The sequence below is a fragment of the Coffea arabica genome, chromosome 9e (assembly GCF_036785885.1).
Source record: "Coffea arabica cultivar ET-39 chromosome 9e, Coffea Arabica ET-39 HiFi, whole genome shotgun sequence".
Classification (NCBI taxonomy): domain Eukaryota; kingdom Viridiplantae; phylum Streptophyta; class Magnoliopsida; order Gentianales; family Rubiaceae; genus Coffea; species Coffea arabica.
The window spans coordinates 19,648,056-19,661,137 of record NC_092327.1 but is presented as its reverse complement, the minus strand read 5'-3'; positions in this window follow the sequence as shown (position 1 = coordinate 19,661,137).

Below are 13,082 nucleotides of genomic sequence, written 5' to 3'. Positions count from 1 at the left end.
GCTAGTGCTAATCGTCGAGGCCAGATGAAGATTGAGCGTCTGCAAGATGTGCTAAGAATGCAAGGGGAAAGGATCCGAGAGGTTGAGGCTTCTATTCTCGAGAAGCAGGAGCGAACCAATGCCTTTCGAGATCAAGTTTAGGAGGCTAATGGTCGCTTTGTTCGAATAGTAAGGGAAGTAAGGGACCGAACCAATAATATCTTAATCGACTGTGGGGCACTTGTGGAGGAAGTAGTACAGGTGAATTTGGTCGGGAAATGTCAAGAGCACGTAGTTCCTAGTGACCCTGAGGAGGAGCCAACCACACATGAGGAGGTGGTGGAGTCGGCTGGATCAGTGACGAACTAAGCTAGAGATCTAGGGTTTTGAGGGTTGAGCGAGATAGTTAGGACATACATAGTAGGGAATAGTTGGGATGACATGTCATCTTTTGTTTTGTTTTTGATATTGACGTGTTAAGGTTAATATACATAGCGCCTGCTTTTATTCTATGTCCTTTGGTTGTTATAAGTTCTTAATTTTACTAGGTTGGCATGTACAATACTTTATGACTTGGTATGTGACTTGTTATGATATGTATATAAAGAGAGTGTTTTATTTTAAATATGTTCTATTATTTTCACTTTATGATTTGGAACTATTTTTATTGAGATTTATAGTTATTTTATTTTACTTATACCTATATAGTCTATTTTTCAAAAGAGACATAGAAGGTAGGCGAAGTCAGGGATGTGGGACTAGTCGAGAACGGGGCTCTAGCCGTGGATGTGGGACAAGACAGGTACAAGTATCGAGAAAAGAGAGAGATGTGACTGCTAAGCAGCAACCTGAACCTCGGTCCGAAGGAGGGGATCAGGTAGCGATAGCAACCAACAAATGACTAACATTCTAGCTCGATTGGCAGAATAGTAGGGTCAAACTCTTATTAATCAGCTTAGAGACCCTGAAATAGGAAACAATAGGGCCCTAAAGCGATTTCAAAAGTTTTCTCCTCCCAACTTTCTTGAAAGATCAGACCCAGAGGTAGCAGAGAGGTGGCTAGAAACAATGATCAATATTTTCGCTGCCTTAAATTATAAGAAGGAAAGGCAGGTGAATTTTGTTGTATTTCAATTTGAGGAACCAGCCAGAGCCTGGTGGAATGTAATTAGGGTTAAATGGGGGAGAGAACAGACAGTACGGACCTGGTTGAAATTCGTACGAGAGTTTAATGAGAAATATCTTCCACCAATAGTCTCGAAGAAAAGGGAAGATGATTTCATTAAGTTACGTCAGGGAGCCTTAAGTGTATCTGAGTATGAGACTCAGTTCACTAAATTATCCAAATTTGCTCCTGAATTGATAGTTACGGAGTAAAGGAGGGTGAGGCGGTTTGTACAGGGATTAAATATAGAAATACAGGAGGCCTTGACGGCGGTACAAATTAATGTCTTCACGGAGGTTCTTGAGAAAGCCAGAGGATAGAAATTACTAGGGTACAGGTGAAGGTTTTTCATGCAAGGAAGAGGGGTGCGCCTAGTGGAAGATAAGGGCAGGGACAAAGTGATCGGGGTATGCCACCCCCTAAAGTGGGTCGAGAAACTGGCGGTGGAAGAATTTCGGGGACATCTAGGGGAGTTACTTCAAGAGAAGCCCCAGGTGGAAGGGGACAGGCGAGAGATACCTCACAAGGAGGCCAGACATTAGCCCCTCGATTGTCTTGTGGATACTGCGAAAAATCCAATCACACTGAAGATAATTGTTGGCGAAAGGCATGAAAGTATTTACGGTGTGGAAGCACCAAGCACCGAGCGCCAAATCGTCACTTGTCCACTTACCAGTGATACCCAGCAAGCCCTAACCCTAAACCGACCACCGTAGGAGGGACCACCGTAGGAGGGACCAGACCAAGGTTGCCAGCCAGAGTGTACGCCTTAGACTAACAGTCAGTACCTGAGCCGTCGAAGGTAATGGAAGGTACGATCCCTGTTTTTCATCGTTTGGACTAAATTTTGATAGACCCTGATGCAACACATTCTTTTGTCAATCCTACTTTTATGTGTGGAATTGATGTGAAAGCCGAGAGGCTACCATATGATTTAGAAGTAAGAACACCTACGGGTAACCAATCTCTACTAGCTAACGAGATGTATAGAAACTGTGATGTTTGGGTTGGTGAGCGAAAATTGGTATTCGACCTTATAAGTCTGGCAATTAAGGGGTATGACGTTATTATAAAAATGGATTGGTTGACTCGTTATCATGCTCGGGTAGATTATCGAACAAAAGTGGTCAGTTTTGTATACCCGGTGAGGCGACCTTAAAACTAGATGTGAGGGGTATTTTAGCCTCATCTGCCCTTATTTTAGGAATTAGCGTCATGTGTTCCTAAATGAATTGGTATCATTGCCTCTCGAGAGAGAGCGATCGAGTTTAAGATTGATCTAGCACTTGGAACCACTCATATCTCAAAAATCCCTTATTGGATGGCGTCCGCTGAGTTTAAGAAATTGAAATTGTAATTGTAAAATTTACTAGAACGGAAATTTATACATGAGAGTGAGTCACTTTGGGGTACTCCAGTGCTCTTTGTTAAGAAGAAGGACGGAAGCTTGAGATTGTGTATTGATTACCGAGAGTTGAATACAGTGACCATTAAGAATAAATATTCTTTGCCCCACATTGATGAGTTATTTGACCAGTTACAAGGGGCTATGGTGTTTTCTAAGTTAGATCTTAGACAAGTATATTATCAATTAAGAATTAGGAAGGAGGATGTGCCAAAAACTGCCTTTAATACTCGATATGGGCATTACGATTTTACAGTAATGCCTTTTAGATTAACCAATGTCCCAACAGCATTTATGGATTTAATGCATCGGGTGTTTAAACCCTATTTGGATCGATTTGTAGTGGTATTTATTGATGATATCCTGATGTATTCTAAGACAAAGGAGGAGCACGAGCAACAATTAGGAATAGTATTGCAGACCTTAAGAGAGCACCAGTTGTTTGCCAAGTTTAGCAAGTGCAAGTTCTGGTTAGAAAAAGTGTCATTTCTAGGCCATATAATCTCAAAAGACGGACTCACTGTGGATCCAGCTAAAGTAGAAGCCGTTGCCAAGTGGAAACGGCCGGAGAATCCTACTGAGGTTCGTAGTTTCTTGGGTCTAGTAGGGCATTATTGTCGGTTTATAAAAAAATTTTCAAGAATCGTAGGACCCCTAACGAATTTGACAAAGAAACAAGGAACATATATTTGGGATACTAAGTGTGAAACCAGTATCCAAGAACTTAAGAAGCAATTGACCATAGCACTAGGTTGGTTTTGTCAAATGGGAAGGATAGCTATACGGTATATATAGTTGCTTTGAGAGAAAGATTGAGATGTGTTTTAATGCAAAATAAGAATGTAATTGCCTATACTTCTCGGAAGTTAAAACCTCATGAGTAGAATTATTTAACCCATGATTTAGAACTAGCAGCCGTTGTATTTGCTTTAAAGAAATGGCAGCATTATTTATATAGGGTGACTTTTGAAGTATATACGGACCATAAGAGTTTTAAGTATTTATTCTCCCAGAAGGAACTAAATCTGAGACAATGCCGATTGATGGAGTTCTTAGAAGATTACGATTGTACCATTAATTGCCATCCGGAAAAGGCCAATGTTGTAGCAGATAGTTTAAGTCGGAAGGCTCAACTAGCAGATTTAATGGTGAGAGAGTGAAACCTGTTAGAAGATGTTAGTGAATGGAACCCTCGTTTTGAATCACAGAAAGTTATTTTCGAGAATATTGTGGTGAAATCGATATTGTTGGATCGAATTAAGGAGGGTCAAAAGAAAGAACCAACAGTACAAAGTGGATGGAGAGAGTGAAGAAAGGAGAATTACCTGATTTTAACCTAAGTCCCGATGGAATTCTAAAGTTTCGAAATCGCGTTGTTATACCGAAGGATGAGAAATTGAAACCAGACATTTTGGAACAATCTCACCGATCTAGATACATTGTTGTTAATTTTAGTCCCTAACTTTTGATATTTACAAAATAAATGGATGATACTAATATCTCTTCAAGAAATAATCTCAGCTATGAAGCAAATCAGATTCAAAGATCATGTGCAATTGAAAGAAACAAAGGTTGCTGAAAGCTGTCGGACGGTTGAGAAGACAGGACCGGATATCCGATAATCATTGCGCAACTTCGGACGCATGATGAACTCCACCACCGGACGTGCGAAGGAATTAAGACATTCTCTCTAACTCACTGATTTCGATCCGACGCAAAACATTAGAGCACTGAACATCCGATAAACAATGCGGCACTTTGGACGCAAAATATTGAAGGTACCGGACGTCCGATAGAATTGAAGAAGATTTCTCATATTTATTATCTACTTTCGGACGCAAGCATCAGAGACACCAGACGTTCGAAGGAATTAAAGAAATTTCCTCAAGCTCACTGCCTGCTATCGGACGCAAGAAACAGGAGTATCGGACGTCCGACACTGCCAACGGCTAGTTGACTCTTCAGGTGCCTTCTATCCGTTGGAAGCATTAATAGAGGAACTTTTTGGTCTCATATATATAGTGCATGGTCAACTACTTTTAGGCAACTTTTGCACATTGAGACTATGAAAGATAAAGAGTGATTTTAGTGAGAAAATACTTTATAAAGAAGATTTGTACTCTTAGTTGTGTAAATTTCGTATAAACTTTTCTTGTGTGAGAAAAATATTTCAATAGTGTAACTTTGTGAGGGTTATCCGAGTGATTGTAAAACTTCCTAACTTGACCAAGTATTGTTTGGGGTAAGGAGGATGTGATCCTTTTTTTGTACACAAGATTGGTTGCATTTGATCAACTTGAAAAACTTGCTCTATAAAGAAATATTCAAATTCAAGAGGAGTTTGGAATTTGGTTTGCTATTCTTTTCCTATTAGTTACTATCTTGCAAACATAAATTGTACATCTCTTCTACTCACAAGCAATCTTGTTTTCTTATTAACTGTTCCATTGAGTGGTCATCTAGAAAAGAGGGTAAATTTCATATTGAGCCAAAAAGTGTCTCATAACCTGATTAGTTTTTAATTTACCTAATTCATCCTCTTTTTGTGAGAACCCGAAAATTTTCACATTTTCTAGGCATTATTTTATTTTTACCTATATTTTTATACTTGCCTTTAAAATATTAAAGTTTCTATGCATTTTTATAAGCAAGTACAGTTTTAAATCATTTTTCTAGTATAAGTTAGTGTACGTTAAATTTGAAACGCATTATAGACGTGGGACCCGCTAGTGCGATAAAATTTTGGTGATTAAGTGATTTTTGTGCTAAGTGTTATTATTTTACAAGGTGCTAGGAGATGATTAGAGGTTAGTTAGATGGACTAACCATTGGAAGAAAGAAGATAAGATTTAAACACTAGAAAGGCCAAGTGTCACTACCTCATTGGATGTCAGACTTTTGACCAAACTTATTTAACTTTCCTAAAATCAAATTTTGACCAAAATTCCTTTATTTTTCTTGCTTCTTGGCCGAACCACTTGAGGAGAGAAACAAGAGAGAGTTCTTCAATTTTTGCTTCCAAACTTACTCAAATCTTGAGTTCTAGCCAACTAAATTGGAAACTAAACCATACAAGTGCTCAACTAGGAATCTTAAAGGAGTTGGTGGAGTGATTGTGGGAGAAAAGATACTAAGCTACCATTTTTCTTGAGTTTCCAAGGTATTTTGCCAAGAACTTCCTCTTTACTTCAATTAATTGCTAATTAGTGGCTTATAGTTGTTATAGATGTTGTTTTGTGGAAGATTTCATGGGTTGAGCTAGAGTTATGTTAAATTGCAGTTTTAGGGTTTCAAATCTGCCCTATTTTTGTACTGTGTATTCGTCCTTGAGAGTGATCGAATCAGCCCTTGCTCAAAACATGAAAGTTGTTGGTATTTGAGTTGGCTAGCTACTGGTAAAAGTTCAACTCAATCGGAGTACTGTAGCTTATGAAATGACCGGAATACCCTTGGCTGCCCACAAGCCTTGTTTCACGGACAGTTTTCTGTCCTCTCTGTGATTTCGATAGTTGACTATGAAAATGCATGATTTGATTTTGGAGGACTTCATAAGGAATGTAGGTATATGTCTTGGCTTCGAAACGCCATAAGATTCGTTTCAATCCGATAAGTATAGTTTCAGTTGTGGTTGTTATGCCGAAAGGTGTTTTATCGCCTATGATTTGTATGTGAAATTGTGGTTGAATTGGGATGAGATTTGGTGTTTGATTGTAGGATGGAAAGTGAAGAAATTAAGGGGAAATGCTGTCCATTTATTTTCTTGAAGTTTGAGTGAGTAAAAGTGATATTGGAAATGTGATTTTGTGATGCTTTGGACTTACTTTGCTTGGACATACTTAGGTCCACTTTAATAGTGTTATTTGAGCTAGATTTCATTTGAACTTGTACATTTTCGCATGGTGAATGTGACAACCGTTTTAAACATGATATTTAGATACAAATGTCAAGTTTTGAACTTCAAATGTTTACTCATTTTCTTTCCGAAACAAAGAAGAGTTGTATAGGGTTTCTCGGCCGCAAAACCTAATTTTATTAAGCGAGACTTTAGGTATGAATTTAGGGTTTGTTTATCTTCCTTTTCATATGATTTTACCCAAAACACTTGTTATACGTTATTTCTTTGCATATGTGTTAATTTCGAGTCAAACAAAAAGTTTTGTAAAAATTTGAAACAAATGCTTTTTCATATCCGGCCGTGTATCCAGCCAAGTCTTGGCCAGATTGATAGGGGAAGAAGAAAAAAAATTGGGATTGCTCACTGCCTTGAATCCGGTCGGATTGTGACGTGACACTGTTCATTTGTTTTCCGCGAAAATTTTCTAAAAACTTTTTTTTTAAGTATAGTTTTGTGGTTGGTTAGGGGATTCTTAGTTACTCATGTTATTTGGTTTAAATGTACTCTTTTTACTTTAAAACTCATATTTATATATTGTACTAGTACGTATTCAAATTTTCATTGAATCACTTAAATTTTTGATGGTTGAAACATAATGTGTTCTTTTGATTATATTAGGGTTCCTTGGTGATTGAGGGTATCATCCAGAAGAATACTTTGGACGTTCTTTTGTTTAAATAGGTAAGTGTTCTTTGTTTGTTATGTTTTTAGTAACTATATGATTTGTTGTGATAAATATTTGTTAAAAATGAATTTTACTAGGCGAGTGTGTACTTTATCGCACTCGACCTAAATGAAATGTGAAATTTTCAATGTTTAAGTGATTAAATGTTAGTTGTGCATGGATGCAAGTCTTTTGGCTGAACTGGGCCCTTGCCCTTCGTTGCCGGTCGACTCGAGTCAGAAACGGACTTGGTCGGGCGATTTGGTGACCCTGGGTGAAAGTTTGGTATACTCGAGTATTACCATGTTGTCGGGTGGAGTCTGATCAATGTCCAGAAGGGGGAGAAATGAAATGAATGAACGAAAGGAGGTTTTCAATTACAAATGAAATTTTAAATATTGGAGGAATAAGGAAATGAAAGGAGAAGGAAAGAACGAAAGGCTCCACGTGAGCATGTATCCTTTTAATGAATGTGTTATCATTGCTTCATATTGTAAATGTTTCCTGGATTACGTGTTATGACATGACTAATGTCTTTGTTTAAGTTGATTATGTGTCTGGAACCTCACTGAACTTTTAGCTCATTCTGTTAGTTTTGTTTTCCTTAACAGGGGATGCGAGCAAGGACGAGAGATCTGTACAGACTAGTCTAGTCTAGTTCTTTTGAATTTTTGTAATGGTTCTCGCCCTAGCGCTTAGTAAGGGTTGGATGTATGAAGAATTGAGAACCTTTGTGTATTTGAGTTGTATCCCTTTTGAGATAGAAATGTATATAAGTATATGTTTTAAGTTTGAAATTATTGTTACACTTGTTCCGGTGGTCTTATTTTCATTTTTACTTGAGGTGTATGAGTGAGTCCCGACGAGAGTTGGGCAGGCGGTCCGTCGAACCCTTTGGTTCGCCTTAGGGGAAGGTAGGGCTATCACACTTTTAGGTTATTTTCGATCCTTACAATTGGTATCAGAACTTGGTCTCTTTGAGATTAAACTTAAACGGTTTTGGAGTAAAATGACAACCAACAATGCCATATTTTTTTGAAGGATAATTTGTCACTAGACCCCCAATGTTTAATGGATCCAATTATGTGAGTTGGAAGGAAAGAATGATTATCTTCTTATAGTTTATTGATATTGAACTGTGATTTATTGCTAATGAAGGTCCATATGATGCCTCTATAATAGATGAAGTTATTCATAAACCAAGATAAAAAATCAGAAATGAATTAACTGGTGACAATAGAACCCACCTTACCTTGAATGTCAAGACTATGAATTTGTTGTATAGTGCTTTAGATTCAAATGAATCCATTAGGTCAAAGGTTGTAGGTCTGCTAAAGAGTTTTGAGATAAATTCAGAGAAATCCATGAAGGGAGTGAGAATGTGAGAGAACAAAAGAAATCTATCCTAGTTACCAATTATGAATCATTTAAGATGGAACCTCATAAAAATATTGACAAGATGTATTGTAAATTCAATGACCTCATTAAGAACTTAGAGGTACTGAAAAAGGAATACTCCCTAGGTGAGAAAAATAGAAAAATCTTGAATGTCTTGTCCAAAGATTGGGATAGTAAGATGACTGCCATTGAGGAGGCTAAAGATTTGAATTCTATGCCTATTAAATCTCTTATCAATTCTCTAACCTCTTATGAGCTGAAACTTAAGACTAAGGTACTAGAGGAAGAGGATGCAAAGGTAAAAAGGAGCATTGCTCTAAAAGTATCTCAAAATGAAGATGACTTAGTTTCCTTGGATGGAGAAGATGTGAAAGTTGATGACAATGATCTTGCTCTTATCACAAGAAGTTTCAAAAGAATTCTCAACAAAAGGAGATTCAGAAAAAGAAGACCTACCAACTCATTTTCAAATCAGTTCAACAATGCAAGAAACAAAGGAAAATAAGAGGCCAACAAAAAGTAAGCTGACAAATGCTTTGAATGCGGTCAGTTTGGACACTACATGAGCGAGTGCCCATTGAAGAAGAAGAAAGAGGGAAAAGCTGAACGAAAGCCAAAATTCAACAACTTTCAAATCATATGGAATGATTGCAACTCAGATGGTGATGTTGAAGAGGAAGAAGAATCAGGTCAAATGGCTTTCATGGTCATTGGTGATGATGAGGTAACTACTTGCAATTCTCAACCTGTTAGTGATGATGAATCTGACGATGATATTGAATCTTTCATTGAGAGACTGCATGATAGGTTGAAAGAATCTTATGCTAGAAATAAGAAACTAAAACAGAAAATTAGTTTTTTTTGCTTCAAAATAATGCAAATCTTTTTCAACAAAACAAAAAGTTGAAAGCCGAAAATGACTACTTCAAAAAGAATGGGACTGTTTTATATTTTGAGCTGGATAGAAAAATAAAATTTTGTGATTTGTTTAAAAAGGAACAAAGTGACTTGAAAAGAAGAATGGATTGTTTAAATGAGTTGATTCAACACAAGAAACAAAACTGTTTTCAAAAGAATGAATCAAAACTGCATTTTGGCATTCATGAGAAAATGTTGAATTCTAGTGCAAACGAATTTACCATTTATAAGAGAAGACAAGTTAGTGCAGAAGTTAGGAAATGGGTGATGTGGGGTTGTCTGGTGCAGAAGTTAGTGCAGGGAGCTTATCGCCGCGCGGGCAACCATCAGGTAAGCAACAGGAGGAGGGGTCTTTGGTGATTGACATTTTTAATCTTGATCCTATAATTCAGCAGGTACACGAACAGGTGAATAATGGGGAGGTTTTTAGTTTGGTAGATAAGCCTAAGCCGAGGGGTACTCGGCTCCAAATCCCGAGTGACCGTGCTTTACGTTCTAAATCGAAAGTCTCCTCTAACTCATTTGCATCCTTGTCTCATGATTAATCTGCTTTTTTGGAATATTCGGGGTATCTCGCGATCCCCAAATTTTCGTAGGTTAAAACGGTTAATTGATGAGTTTTCAATTCCTTTAGTGGCTATTTGTGAGCCTAAGGCGTTACCACGCGACATTCATTTGTTTAGTGCACGCCTCAGGATGGATAGCTGGATCATGAATAACCAGGGGTCTATTTGGGTATTTTATAAAAATTCCTTTGACTGTTCTCTTGTGGGAGAATCCTCCCAGCACGTGTCTCTTAAAATCATTTCTCCGATTTTCCCAGTTCCAGTGTATTTTTCTTTTGTCCATGCAAAATGTAATGAGCAGGAGCGAGCTTTGCTGTGGTCAGCTCTGATAGCGGAAAACCTGGCGGAGCACCCTTGGATGTTGGCAGGTGATTTCAATGTTACTGTTAGCGCGGATGAAAAGAGGGGTGGATTGCCTTTTCGGGTTGACGAAGGGGTGGAGCTTAGAACGTTCATGTCGATGGCGGGTGTTTCGGATGTTGGTTTTCTGGGGTGCCCTTTCACTTGGTGTAATAATAGGGGGGGTCTGGCCCGTATCTGGAAGCGCCTGGACAGAATGTTTGTCAATCAAACGGCCTTTCTCTCTGGGGTGCAATTTCAGGTTCAACATCTAGGGAGGGAGCCTTCGGATCATGCCCCCTTCTAATGTCTTCGTCGACGAGGCGAGATAACAAGCCTAAACCTTTTCGATTTTTGAATATTTGGACGACGAAGCCTGGGCTGTTGGATGTCATTAGGAGGAGTTGGGCAGTTCCTTGTTCTGGGCGCCCTTTGAGTCGTTTAACCGCTAAACTGAGGAATGTCAAACGGGACTTGCAAGTTTGGTCTCGTGAGCAGTTCGGTAACATTTTTGACGCGGTGAAGAGGGCGGAGGGCGAGGTAGCAGCTGCAGAGGACGCTTTTGGAAATGAGCCTTGTCAGTCGCATTGGTTGGCACTCCAGGAGGCTCGTGCTAGACTGAGAAATTCTCTGGTGAGAGAGGAAGGGTATTGGCGGCAAAAGGCAAGGGTCAAATGGCTTAAGGACGGGGACAAAAATTCTAAGTATTTCCATTCGATTGTGGCGGAGAGAAGAGCTAAGTCCATCATTCACCGAATTAAGAATGACCAGGGGGAGTGGGTATCGGATGAAGGTCAGGTGTCTGCCATGGGGGTGGAGTTCTTCAAATCCTTACTTTCGGAGGAGCCTGCCACTGGGTCATGGAGGATTTTGGATGTGATTCCTAAGGTTGTGTCCGATGTTCAAGTTGCTGATTTGGAGCGGTTTCCATCGCACGAGGAGATAAGGGAGGTGGTGTTTAACATGGATGGGGAGAGTGCGGGTGGGCCAGATGGTTTTACAGGAACTTTTTTCACCTTTGCGTGGGAGGTGGTGGGCAAGGATTTGTGCGACGCAGTGTTTAGTTTCTTTTGTGGGCATGAGTTGCCGCGGAGTGTTTCTTCGACGTGGATTGTGCTGATTCCCAAGGTAACCTCCCCGCAAGATTTTAGTCAATTTCGGCCGATAAGTCTTTGTAACTTTGTCAATAAGGTGATTTCAAAATTGTTGGCCAACCGTCTATCAAAGGTGCTGCCTGGTATTATCTCCCCGCAACAGAGTGGGTTTGTTCAGGGAAGGCAGATATCCGAAAATTTTTTATTGGCCCAGGAGTTGTTATCTGATATTCGGAAATCGAATCGTGGGGGTAACGTAGTTTTGAAGTTGGATATGGCCAAGGCCTACGACAGAGTTTCGTGGCCTTTTTTGTTACAGGTCTTGCGTAGGTTCGGGTTCGGAGAGCGGTGAATTGATATGATTTGGAGGTTGATTTCGAATGTCTGGTTCTCGGTCATGGTCAATGGTGCTCCTCAAGGTTTCTTCCAATCTAGTCGAGGGCTAAGGCAAGGGGACCCTATTTCTCCAGCTCTTTTTGTGATTGGTGCCGAGGTCCTATCTCGCCTCTTAAATTCTTTGCTTTCCTCCCCCCTCTTTTCACCGTTTAGTGTACCTCATGGATGCCCGAAGGTTACGCACCTGGCTTATGCCGATGATGTGGTTATCTTTTCAAGTGGGCTGAAGAGGTCAGTTCGTTTGGTTATGAAAGCTCTGGGAGATTACTCTTCGGTATCAGGTCAGCAGGTGAACCATCAAAAGAGTTGTTTTTTGTCCCATAGCAGGTTTCCCAGGGCGAGAAAACGTATGCTTGGAGAACTCACTGGGTTCCCCTCGCGGGAGTTTCCGGTCAAATACTTGGGTTGTCCCTTATATGTTGGGCGGAGGAAGAAAGGTTATTTTTCGGAAATTTGTGATTCCATACTAGCCAGGGTGCTATCGTGGAAGGGGAGGTTATTGTCGCACGGTGGTAGGCTGGTCCTGATCAGGAGTGTGCTATCTTCTATGCCTCTTCATATTCTTGCGGCATCCACTCCTCCCAAGGCCATCTTTGGGTTACTGGAGAAGACTTTTGCTAATTTTCTCTGGGGGGCCTCCGAAGGGGGGCTGCGTTTTCACTGGATCAAATGGGAGCAGTTGTGTCAGCCATATGACAGGGGAGGTGCAGGTTTGAGGTCGTTGAGGGATGTGTTCGACGCTTTCTCGATGAAACTTTGGTGGCAGTTTAGATTGCGGAAGTCTTTATGGGCTGAGTTTTTACATTGTAAATACTGCCCGAATTTCCACCCTTGCTCTGCGGACGTCTCGCCGGGGAGTTCTTGGACTTGGAAGAGATTGATATCTATTCAGGGGGTTGCTGAGCAGCAGATTCGCTGGGTCTTGTCCAATGGATCGGCAAGTTTTTGGCATGATGATTGGTTAGGACAAGGTCCTTTATGTCGCCAGGTCGACTCTTTCCAGGAATATGCAGTATCCGATTTCGTGGAGCATGGTCGGTGGAACGTGCAGAGGCTGTGCTCTGTGCTGCCCAGCTGGTGGGTGGGGCAGATCCTGCGTGTTGAACCTCCCGCTGAGACGCATTCGGACAGAATGGTCTGGTCTCCCAGTACCTCAGGGGATTTCTCCCTATCGTCGGCCTACCAAAGTGCTCGTGAGGTTGGTAACAGGTCTTGTCTATACTCCTCGCTCTGGGGTCAGGAATTGCCGAGTAATGTGTCCTT